This window comes from Scardinius erythrophthalmus (assembly GCF_964197995.2).
Source record: "Scardinius erythrophthalmus genome assembly, chromosome: 12".
Lineage (NCBI taxonomy): Eukaryota > Metazoa > Chordata > Actinopteri > Cypriniformes > Leuciscidae > Scardinius > Scardinius erythrophthalmus.
The window spans coordinates 18,454,205-18,467,339 of record NC_138232.1 but is presented as its reverse complement, the minus strand read 5'-3'; the positions used below and the strand labels follow the sequence as shown (position 1 = coordinate 18,467,339).

General features: G+C 42.2%; 1 long non-coding RNA gene across 1 annotated transcript; it reads right to left on the bottom strand.

Annotated features, from left to right (window-relative positions):
• Positions 1 to 661: 661 nt before the first annotated feature.
• Positions 662 to 2,707, bottom strand: LOC308699087. Its single transcript, XR_014031140.1, has 6 exons — positions 2,613 to 2,707; positions 2,043 to 2,104; positions 1,746 to 1,819; positions 1,377 to 1,425; positions 953 to 1,094; positions 662 to 766 (listed from the first exon to the last, which is right to left on the bottom strand). It is a non-coding gene; the product is annotated as an uncharacterized lncRNA (long non-coding RNA).
• Between the last annotated feature and the right edge of the window lie 10,428 nt (positions 2,708 to 13,135).

Genomic DNA, 13,135 nt, shown 5'->3' with positions numbered 1-13,135 from the left:
TTGAGTCTTGTATCTAATGAGGTATTGCTCACCAGAGCAGGCAATACTGTCTGATCCACATCTCCCCCACCCCCCGCCCCCCCGCCAGGTAGGTCTGTAGACCCTGCTTGCAGAAGGGGTTTGCTCTTCTGCTGGTCTCTGTGAACAGTGAGGCGGAGAAATGGGTGGAGGTGGAGCAGCTGTGCCGCTACTTAGGATAAAAGGTGGTGGTGCAATAACAGGAGCTGATGGTTGTGTTAAAAGTTTGCCTCTTTTTATGAGCATCTTCCTCCTCGCTCTCATCAGAGTCTCCCAAGAAATGACTATAAATTAGGGTGGAAAAAAACAAGCAGTAAACATCTTATTAATTACTCTTATTAATAATTATAATAAATGTAAAGCCTTCCTGTAGTTCAAACAGTAGAGTGTTGGCGCTTGCAATGCTAAGGTCATGGGTTCAATTCCCAGGGGAAGCAAGAACTGATAAGAATGTAAATGTGTACCTTAAAATGCAATGTAAGTTGCTTTGGATAAAAATTTGCTTTATCTATATTTCAGCTGGCTTTACGTGTGGTGGTTGTCGGGTTCATCATATCCTAACACACTAAATTATGTTTTTGAGAAAATATAGAGGCCAAAAAGTTAATGTAAAATATAAAGGATAATATACGTATACTAACATCGGCTTTGGCCTTCTTTTTGGCCTCCTCTTCCTCTTCAGACTGTAGATCTGATGTGTTGCAATTTAGAGCTTTCTTCAAGAGTTGTTGTGCCACAAAGTAGTCATCTAAAAAATAAATAGCCTACATGTTAAACTTCAGTAGACCTTCAAATTAATAGAGTAGAACTATAGACAACAGAACAATATGAGAATGTAATTAAAAGGATTTTCTTCCCATATAACATATTGGCAAAATACTTTGATATTTGCTTACAAAAGCCATTTAGATTATTTAAAAAGAAAATAGCATACCACATGACTCTGGCATCATATTTTTTCCAGTCAGGTCCAGGTTCCTTAGAATTTTTCACTGCCCCGTTCACTCTCTCATCATTTTTGTAGTTTGGCCAATAGGTAACTCCATCACTGTACCAATTTTGTGGCACCAAACATCCTTAAACGAGAAGGAAGTAACAAACAGCACCAGATAAATTGAACTTCCTGTTTCAAGAACAGGTCAGTATGTCTACCTTGGGTTATTTCACCAAGTGTATGGTGTAATTGCATATGGGTCACTTTTAAATTAAAAAAGCTGGTCCAAAAAATAAAAGAAATTCAGATATGGTCAACAAATCAGAATTGGGCATCAAGACCTGCAGTATAAATGTGGCCTTACTGAACTCAATTGAATCAACAATGAACTGTCAACTTACAGTGAAGTTGCTAAAGAACTTACTGTCTTAAGGTGGAGCTGGAGACAGGTACAGTTTTTCTATTCATTTTATCTAAAAGAAATGTAACAGAAACACAAAATACACATTTCAACTAGTGAGTTGTGGAAAATAACCAAAATTTTGAGTGTTTTCAAAAATAATTATACAGCAGGGCTCGACAATAAGGACTGCCTGATGGCCCGGGGCCAGCGTGAAAGATACTTGGGCCAGTTGCAGGAACTTTCACCTGCCCCATTGGGCCAGTGCTGCATCTTCAAGTTGATAATTTGCGAATTTTTAAGCCTTGACAATTGAAATGCTGTAGTGTGGACCAGTGTCAGTATTTGACAACATATCTGGCTAAATCAAGTTAGAACAGTATTAAATCTTACTTTACTCTGATGTCAGGAAAAGATGAAACTCCAAAATAAGACTGGTGGCACTTGAACAAACTGTGAACTGTAAGCTGCAACAGAACACACACACACACACACACACAATCTTAATATGATATGAAATAATTATCTGAAACAACATTACATGGGGAGGTGGTGGAGAATATATTTGTCATGATGTAAACAAAAATGGACTCAAACTAACCAAACCAGTACAGTATTAAATGCTGTAGTGTGGACCAGTGTCAGTATTTGACAACAAATCCAGTTGGAACAGTATTAAATCTTACTTACTCTGATGTCAGGAAAAGATGAAACTCCAAAATAAGACTGGTGGCACTTGAACAAACTGTAAGCTGCAACAGAACACACACACACACACACACACACACACACACACACACAAACACAGTATCATATAATATTAATTATTTTTTTGAAACAACATTACATGGGGAGGTGGAACTGTCAAAATGTAAACAAAAATGGACATGTTATACCAGAAATTCAGTGAAAAACGTAAGTTGGGTAACGTTAGGCCTAACATGATAATATTGCCTGACATTTTAACGTTACTGGAGGGGAGAAAATACGCGATCAGGGTGTGATAAAAATCCGGACAGCTAACGTTAATTAAATCACCTAACCTCCCGGACAGAAAGAATATACCATCCAAATAGCTTTTTACTCAAAGTTATTAATTATCAAATACATTTTTACTCAAATCTACGCTAATGACAATTTGCTAACTTCGTTTGCCACAATCATTTCAGAAATAAAATCATCGGTATGTTGAACGGTATGAACGGTAATGTTTTACAGCTAAGTAACTGTACAAATAAAGCATATTTGAACCATTCTTACCGTGTTCTGTGCTTGTCGACCTGCCGGTTAGCTTTTCCACAGAGCGGAGAATGATTCTGTGACGACGATGGCGACAGTTGAAATTAGGCGCGTTTGGTCAGCGGGTCCGCCCAGCGTCTGTAGCGAGTCCGCGAGGTGACAGTGCGTTAGGGGGCGGGGCACATGTTAAGGCGCGTCCGAAGTGCGGATCCGTATGTGATCCGTTCTAGGTCCGCCGATTAAAACCGCAGGCGGGGCCGATCCTGGAGGCGGGGCTGATCCTGTTAGCGCAGCGAAAACGAATCTGACAGTCAGGCGGATCTGGCGGCTTGAGGGCGGGTCCGCCACGGACTCCTTTGCTGTGTGGGCAGGGTCTTCAATCACAATATGCCGTGGCGCGGAGTTGCCATCCTGAAGTGCGTATGTAAACTCCCGAGCGTGATCGATCACCCAAATCACGTGACATGCACTTTTAGTAAATAATATTATAATAATATTTATTAAAACTACAGCTCTTATTAGTTGTTAAAAGTGTACTCATTAATTACTATTTAATCAAATGTCAAGGAAGAAAAAATTGTTTTGTGACAAAGTGAAGTGAGAGTTGGGCAGCGGGGGGCGGGGCGCGTTCGGTTCGACATGAGAGTATCGCGGTTCGAACCGTGGCTGTTGTATCGCGGTTTTTCGGTTCGGTTTGAATATCGTTACACCCCTACAAGATACCTGTCCTAACTGAGTAACGTGTGCATCAGATACCTGTGTGTGTGTGTTTACAGGGGCTTCATGCAAGATACCTGTCCTAACTGAGTTACATGTGCGTCAGATACCTGTGTGTGTGTGTTTACAGGGGCTTCATGCAAGATACCTGTCCTAACTGAGTTACATGTGCGTCAGATACCTGTGTGTGTGTTTACAGGGGCTTCATGCGAGATACCTGTCCTAACTGAGTAACGTGCATCAGATACCTGTGTGTGTGTTTACAGGGGCTTCATGCGAGATACCTGTCCTAACTGAGTAACATGCGTCAGATACCTGTGTGTGTGTGTTTACAGGGGCTTCATGCAAGATACCTGTCCTAACTGAGTTACATGTGCGTCAGATACCTGTGTGTGTGTGTGTGTGTGTGTGTGTTTACAGGGGCTTCATGCGAGATACCTGTCCTAACTGAGTAACGTGCATCAGATACCTGTGTGTGTGTTTACAGGGGCTTCATGCAAGATACCTGTCCTAACTGAGTAACATGTGCATCAGATACCTGTGTGTGTTTACAGGGGCTTCATGCGAGATACCTGTCCTAACTGAGTAACATGTGCGTCAGATACCTGTGTGTGTGTTAACAGGGGCTTCATGCGAGATATCTGTCCTAACTGAGTAACATGTGCATCAGATACCAGTGTGTGTGTGTTTACAGGGGCTTCATGCGAGATACCTGTCCTAACTGAGTAACGTGCATCAGATACCTGCTGTGTGTGTGTGTGTGTGTGTTTACAGGGGCTTCATGCGAGATACCTGTCCTAACTGAGTAACATGTGCATCAGATACCTGTGTGTGTGTGTTTACAGGGGCTTCATGCGAGATACCTGTCCTAACTGAGTAACATATGCGTCAGATACCTGTGTGTGTGTTTACAGGGGCTTCATGCAAGATACCTGTCCTAACTGAGTAACATGTGCGTCAGATACCTGTGTGTGTGTTTACAGGGGCTTCATGCGAGATACCTTTCCTAACTGAGTAACATGTGCGTCAGATACCTGTGTGTGTGTTTACAGGGGCTTCATGCGAGATACCTGTCCTAACTGAGTAACATGTGCGTCAGATACCTGTGTGTGTGTGTTTACATGGGCTTCATGCGAGATACCTGTCCTAACTGAGTAACATGTGCGTCAGATACCTGTGTGTGTGTTTACAGGGGCTTCATGCGAGATACCTGTCCTAACTGAGTAACATGTGCGTCAGATACCTGTGTGTGTGTTTACATGGGCTTCATGCGAGATACCTGTCCTAACTGTGTAACATGTGCGTCAGATACCTGTGTGTGTGTGTTTACAGGGGCTTCATGCGAGATACCTGTCCTAACTGAGTAACATGTGCGTCAGATACCTGTGTGTGTGTTTTAGGGCTGAAACGATTAGTCGACATTGTCGACAACGTCGACAATAAAAAATTGTCGACAAATATCTTTGTTGTCGAGTAGTCGTTTGATCCCACGTGACCTAATGTAAGGGCCAGCAATATCGCGATTTGACCGCTACGGCGCTGTAGCGCTAGAGTGTAATGCAGCCGTTACAAATGCTATTGCGGTAGAAGAAAACACAGCGCGAATTATGACGGAGTGCAAACGAATCCGAACTAGCAAGGTGTGTAAAGTTTCACAAAACTATCGTATGCAATACATGCAAGGCGTAACTTGCTTTTCACGGGAGCACAACATGCATGTTAAAGCACTTAAAGAGGAAACACACCGGCACAAGACGAGCCAGTGAGAGGTGAATGTTCTCCAGCTGAAGCTAAATAACTAGCAGTAAATCTCTTTTTAGAGAATGCAATACTACTAATAGCAATAATATTAACAATAATAATATAATTACAGTAATGTGATGATTTATTTTTGCATAGAATAAAGCTTGATCGAGCTTAGGAGTCAGGGCTGTTTTTATTATTGTAGCTCTATAGACCAATTTCAAGCCGACGTCACAGTTACGTCACGGCGTTAGCTGGTGGCAAAAGGAAGAGCGGCCAATACAAACAAGCACATATTCGGCTCATTATAAGGAGCTTAAATTATTATTATTGTTATTAAATGTCATCTTGTTGTGTTGTTGGGTACAAGAATCAACGGAGTACAGGCTCCAATTTGAAATTTTATCGCATAATGTTTTCTAAATGATTGTGATTTTTTGTGAATCATCTATGATTTTATACATAGTTTTGATTGATTGTGACTACTTTTTGAAGAACCTGGTAAAAAAGGGTAATCGAAATAAATACATAGTTAAAAAATGAATATGCTGTATCTGGAATTTTTATTTAATCGCATTCGTTAAAATTGCACCGTAATGTCACTTACATTGTCGTCTTTGTGTCTGGTGGCCGTGGCGCTGGCCAGGCAGAACTGCGGATCGGATAGGCTACCACACAAGTCTTGTACGTGGCCATTACAGTTATAGGCATCTAAAGATTTATATGCCCTCAGTTTCTGTTTACGCTCAGTTTCTCTATCGGGTAGGTGTAGAAGTCAGTCCACTCAACCGGAGACTAACGTTAATGTTAATCCTGTCAGATCGTCCATTCATTGACTGCGTGTATGGTCAGCCAATCTGGGATGTCTGTTAAAATTAACTTTTGCAAATAACAATCGCGGTCCTGGACAGTGAATAACCTTGCACATTAAGATAAAATCGGATTTTCTCCAGTCATTATTAAAAAAACAAGCTAACAAAACTTGCAAACCTACGTTAGTGAAGCGGCCAGAGGGCTCGTTCTGCCACCACCTAAGCTCCGCCCACACAAAAACGTCACCATGTTTACCAACTGAAAATTGGTCTATTAGGTAACGTTATTACAGTATTATCCCTTGCCTGTATTTTGTTACATATTCATGAAGACTTACAAAAGGAGATGTTATGAAGAATATCATGTCAGTTATTTTTTTATACTGTAAATTAAAAGGTGAATGAGAATGTCTCTGTCAGCTCAGCTCAATTGTCATATCAATAAAAAAAAAAAATTCTTATAATAATTGTTTGCAGTTTAAGTGTGTCTGTAATGCAGCTGATAATTTTTTTTGTTTATTTTTTTCTATTTAAAGTGAACAGAATATTTAACCAATGTTGCTTAGAGAGCATTTGTGTGTGATTTGAGTTGGACAGAAATCTGAAAACTTAAATAGAATGACCTGTTTAGTTGCTCAAAGTTCATTAAAACAACCATTTCAAAAGCTGAAGTGATTTTTTTATATATATATTATAGTTAGAATATGTATAACTCAGTGTTTTAGCTAATTGAAAAGGCTGAATAATCGTTCCAAAAGTACTGATTAGTCGGCGAAATAATCGATGAATAGTTGATTAATCGTTCTAATAATCGTTAGATTAGTCGATTATCAAAATAATCGATTGTTGCAGCCCTAGTGTGTTTACAGGGGCTTCATGCGAGATACCTGTCCTAACTGAGTAACATGTGCGTCAGATACCTGTGTGTGTGTGTGTGTGTGTTTACAGGGGCTTCATGCAAGATACCTGTCCTAACTGAGTAACGTGTGCGTCAGATACCTGTGTGTGTGTGTGTGTGTGTTTACAGGGGCTTCATGCGAGATACCTGTCCTAACTGAGTAACGTGTGCGTCAGATACCTGTGTGTGTGTGTGTGTGTGTGTGTGTGTGTGTTTACAGGGGCTTCATGCAAGATACCTGTCCTAACTGAGTAACGTGTGCGTCAGATACCTGTGTGTGTGTGTGTGTGTGTTTACAGGGGCTTCATGCAAGATACCTGTCCTAACTGAGTTACATGTGCGTCAGATACGTGTGTGTGTGTGTGTGTGTGTGTGTGTGTGTGTGTGTGTGTGTGTTTACAGGGGCTTCATGCGAGATACCTGTCCTAACTGAGTTACATGTGCGTCAGATACCTGTGTGTGTGTGTTTACAGGGGCTTCATGCGAGATACCTGTCCTAACTGAGTAACGTGCATCAGATACGTGTGTGTTTACAGGGGCTTCATGCGAGATACCTGTCCTAACTGAGTAACGTGCGTCAGATACCTGTGTGTGTGTGTTTACAGGGGCTTCATGCGAGATACCTGTCCTAACTGAGTTACATGTGCGTCAGATACCTGTGTGTGTGTTTACAGGGGCTTCATGCAAGATACCTGTCCTAACTGAGTAACATGTGCGTCAGATACCTGTGTGTGTGTTTACAGGGGCTTCATGCGAGATACCTGTCCTAACTGAGTAACGTGCATCAGATACCTGTGTGTATGTGTGTGTTTACAGGGGCTTCATGCGAGATACCTGTCCTAACTGAGTAACGTGTGCGTCAGATACCTGTGTGTGTGTTTACAGGGGCTTCATGCGAGATACCTGTCCTAACTGAGTAACATGTGCGTCAGATACCTGTGTGTGTGTGTGTTTACAGGGGCTTCATGCGAGATACCTGTCCTAACTGAGTAACATGTGCGTCAGATACCTGTGTGTGTGTGTGTGTGTGTGTGTGTGTGTGTGTGTGTTTACAGGGGCTTCATGCGAGATACCTGTCCTAACTGAGTAACGTGTGCGTCAGATACCTGTGTGTGTGTTTACAGGGGCTTCATGCAAGATACCTGTCCTAACTGAGTAACATGTGCGTCAGATACCTGTGTGTGTGTGTTTACAGGGGCTTCATGCAAGATACCTGTCCTAACTGAGTTACATGTGCGTCAGATACCTGTGTGTGTGTTTACAGGGGCTTCATGCGAGATACCTGTCCTAACTGAGTAACGTGCATCAGATACCTGTGTGTGTGTTTACAGGGGCTTCATGCGAGATACCTGTCCTAACTGAGTAACATGCGTCAGATACCTGTGTGTGTGTGTTTACAGGGGCTTCATGCAAGATACCTGTCCTAACTGAGTTACATGTGCGTCAGATACCTGTGTGTGTGTGTGTGTGTGTGTGTGTGTGTGTGTGTGTGTGTTACAGGGGCTTCATGCGAGATACCTGTCCTAACTGAGTAACGTGCATCAGATACCTGTGTGTGTGTTTACAGGGGCTTCATGCAAGATACCTGTCCTAACTGAGTAACATGTGCATCAGATACCTGTGTGTGTTTACAGGGGCTTCATGCGAGATACCTGTCCTAACTGAGTAACATGTGCGTCAGATACCTGTGTGTGTGTTAACAGGGGCTTCATGCGAGATATCTGTCCTAACTGAGTAACATGTGCATCAGATACCAGTGTGTGTGTGTTTACAGGGGCTTCATGCGAGATACCTGTCCTAACTGAGTAACGTGCATCAGATACCTGCTGTGTGTGTGTGTGTGTGTGTTTACAGGGGCTTCATGCGAGATACCTGTCCTAACTGAGTAACATGTGCATCAGATACCTGTGTGTGTGTGTTTACAGGGGCTTCATGCGAGATACCTGTCCTAACTGAGTAACATATGCGTCAGATACCTGCTGTGTGTGTGTGTGTGTGTGTGTGTGTGTGTGTGTGTGTGTGTGTGTGTGTGTGTGTGTGTGTGTGTTTACAGGGGCTTCATGCGAGATACCTGTCCTAACTGAGTTACATGTGCGTCAGATACCTGTGTGTGTGTTTACAGGGGCTTCATGCAAGATACCTGTCCTAACTGAGTAACATGTGCGTCAGATACCTGTGTGTGTGTTTACAGGGGCTTCATGCGAGATACCTTTCCTAACTGAGTAACATGTGCGTCAGATACCTGTGTGTGTGTTTACAGGGGCTTCATGCGAGATACCTGTCCTAACTGAGTAACATGTGCGTCAGATACCTGTGTGTGTGTGTTTACATGGGCTTCATGCGAGATACCTGTCCTAACTGAGTAACATGTGCGTCAGATACCTGTGTGTGTGTTTACAGGGGCTTCATGCGAGATACCTGTCCTAACTGAGTAACATGTGCGTCAGATACCTGTGTGTGTGTTTACATGGGCTTCATGCGAGATACCTGTCCTAACTGTGTAACATGTGCGTCAGATACCTGTGTGTGTGTGTTTACAGGGGCTTCATGCGAGATACCTGTCCTAACTGAGTAACATGTGCGTCAGATACCTGTGTGTGTGTTTTAGGGCTGAAACGATTAGTCGACATTGTCGACAACGTCGACAATAAAAAATTGTCGACAAATATCTTTGTTGTCGAGTAGTCGTTTGATCCCACGTGACCTAATGTAAGGGCCAGCAATATCGCGATTTGACCGCTACGGCGCTGTAGCGCTAGAGTGTAATGCAGCCGTTACAAATGCTATTGCGGTAGAAGAAAACACAGCGCGAATTATGACGGAGTGCAAACGAATCCGAACTAGCAAGGTGTGTAAAGTTTCACAAAACTATCGTATGCAATACATGCAAGGCGTAACTTGCTTTTCACGGGAGCACAACATGCATGTTAAAGCACTTAAAGAGGAAACACACCGGCACAAGACGAGCCAGTGAGAGGTGAATGTTCTCCAGCTGAAGCTAAATAACTAGCAGTAAATCTCTTTTTAGAGAATGCAATACTACTAATAGCAATAATATTAACAATAATAATATAATTACAGTAATGTGATGATTTATTTTTGCATAGAATAAAGCTTGATCGAGCTTAGGAGTCAGGGCTGTTTTTATTATTGTAGCTCTATAGACCAATTTCAAGCCGACGTCACAGTTACGTCACGGCGTTAGCTGGTGGCAAAAGGAAGAGCGGCCAATACAAACAAGCACATATTCGGCTCATTATAAGGAGCTTAAATTATTATTATTGTTATTAAATGTCATCTTGTTGTGTTGTTGGGTACAAGAATCAACGGAGTACAGGCTCCAATTTGAAATTTTATCGCATAATGTTTTCTAAATGATTGTGATTTTTTGTGAATCATCTATGATTTTATACATAGTTTTGATTGATTGTGACTACTTTTTGAAGAACCTGGTAAAAAAGGGTAATCGAAATAAATACATAGTTAAAAAATGAATATGCTGTATCTGGAATTTTTATTTAATCGCATTCGTTAAAATTGCACCGTAATGTCACTTACATTGTCGTCTTTGTGTCTGGTGGCCGTGGCGCTGGCCAGGCAGAACTGCGGATCGGATAGGCTACCACACAAGTCTTGTACGTGGCCATTACAGTTATAGGCATCTAAAGATTTATATGCCCTCAGTTTCTGTTTACGCTCAGTTTCTCTATCGGGTAGGTGTAGAAGTCAGTCCACTCAACCGGAGACTAACGTTAATGTTAATCCTGTCAGATCGTCCATTCATTGACTGCGTGTATGGTCAGCCAATCTGGGATGTCTGTTAAAATTAACTTTTGCAAATAACAATCGCGGTCCTGGACAGTGAATAACCTTGCACATTAAGATAAAATCGGATTTTCTCCAGTCATTATTAAAAAAACAAGCTAACAAAACTTGCAAACCTACGTTAGTGAAGCGGCCAGAGGGCTCGTTCTGCCACCACCTAAGCTCCGCCCACACAAAAACGTCACCATGTTTACCAACTGAAAATTGGTCTATTAGGTAACGTTATTACAGTATTATCCCTTGCCTGTATTTTGTTACATATTCATGAAGACTTACAAAAGGAGATGTTATGAAGAATATCATGTCAGTTATTTTTTTATACTGTAAATTAAAAGGTGAATGAGAATGTCTCTGTCAGCTCAGCTCAATTGTCATATCAATAAAAAAAAAAATTCTTAGAATAATTGTTTGCAGTTTAAGTGTGTCTGTAATGCAGCTGATAATTTTTTTTGTTTATTTTTTTCTATTTAAAGTGAACAGAATATTTAACCAATGTTGCTTAGAGAGCATTTGTGTGTGATTTGAGTTGGACAGAAATCTGAAAACTTAAATAGAATGACCTGTTTAGTTGCTCAAAGTTCATTAAAACAACCATTTCAAAAGCTGAAGTGATTTTTTTATATATATATTATAGTTAGAATATGTATAACTCAGTGTTTTAGCTAATTGAAAAGGCTGAATAATCGTTCCAAAAGTACTGATTAGTCGGCGAAATAATCGATGAATAGTTGATTAATCGTTCTAATAATCGTTAGATTAGTCGATTATCAAAATAATCGATTGTTGCAGCCCTAGTGTGTTTACAGGGGCTTCATGCGAGATACCTGTCCTAACTGAGTAACATGTGCGTCAGATACCTGTGTGTGTGTGTGTGTGTGTTTACAGGGGCTTCATGCAAGATACCTGTCCTAACTGAGTAACGTGTGCGTCAGATACCTGTGTGTGTGTGTGTGTGTGTGTTTACAGGGGCTTCATGCGAGATACCTGTCCTAACTGAGTAACGTGTGCGTCAGATACCTGTGTGTGTGTGTGTGTGTGTGTGTGTTTACAGGGGCTTCATGCAAGATACCTGTCCTAACTGAGTAACGTGTGCGTCAGATACCTGTGTGTGTGTGTGTGTGTGTGTGTGTGTTTACAGGGGCTTCATGCAAGATACCTGTCCTAACTGAGTTACATGTGCGTCAGATACGTGTGTGTGTGTGTGTGTGTGTGTGTGTGTGTGTTTACAGGGGCTTCATGCGAGATACCTGTCCTAACTGAGTTACATGTGCGTCAGATACCTGTGTGTGTGTGTTTACAGGGGCTTCATGCGAGATACCTGTCCTAACTGAGTAACGTGCATCAGATACGTGTGTGTTTACAGGGGCTTCATGCGAGATACCTGTCCTAACTGAGTAACGTGCGTCAGATACCTGTGTGTGTGTGTTTACAGGGGCTTCATGCGAGATACCTGTCCTAACTGAGTTACATGTGCGTCAGATACCTGTGTGTGTGTTTACAGGGGCTTCATGCAAGATACCTGTCCTAACTGAGTAACATGTGCGTCAGATACCTGTGTGTGTGTTTACAGGGGCTTCATGCGAGATACCTGTCCTAACTGAGTAACGTGCATCAGATACCTGTGTGTATGTGTGTGTTTACAGGGGCTTCATGCGAGATACCTGTCCTAACTGAGTAACGTGTGCGTCAGATACCTGTGTGTGTGTTTACAGGGGCTTCATGCGAGATACCTGTCCTAACTGAGTAACATGTGCGTCAGATACCTGTGTGTGTGTGTGTTTACAGGGGCTTCATGCGAGATACCTGTCCTAACTGAGTAACATGTGCGTCAGATACCTGTGTGTGTGTGTGTGTGTGTGTTTACAGGGGCTTCATGCGAGATACCTGTCCTAACTGAGTAACGTGTGCGTCAGATACCTGTGTGTGTGTTTACAGGGGCTTCATGCAAGATACCTGTCCTAACTGAGTAACATGTGCGTCAGATACCTGTGTGTGTGTGTGTTTACAGGGGCTTCATGCGAGATACCTGTCCTAACTGAGTAACGTGTGCGTCAGATACCTGTGTGTGTGTTTACAGGGGCTTCATGCGAGATACCTGTCCTAACTGAGTAACATGTGCGTCAGATACCTGTGTGTGTGTGTGTTTACAGGGGCTTCATGCGAGATACCTGTCCTAACTGAGTAACATGTGCGTCAGATACCTGTGTGTGTGTGTGTGTGTGTGTGTGTGTGTGTGTGTGTGTTTACAGGGGCTTCATGCGAGATACCTGTCCTAACTGAGTAACGTGTGCGTCAGATACCTGTGTGTGTGTTTACAGGGGCTTCATGCAAGATACCTGTCCTAACTGAGTAACATGTGCGTCAGATACCTGTGTGTGTGTGTGTTTACAGGGGCTTCATGCGAGATACCTGTCCTAACTGAGTAACGTGTGCATCAGATAGAACTAACTACTTTAATATGAATATTACTCTGTTTGCCATTTCCCATCAGACTGGCTTCCATCATCTTTTCAAATATGCTCATCTTCAGAAGAGTACATCACAGGCAT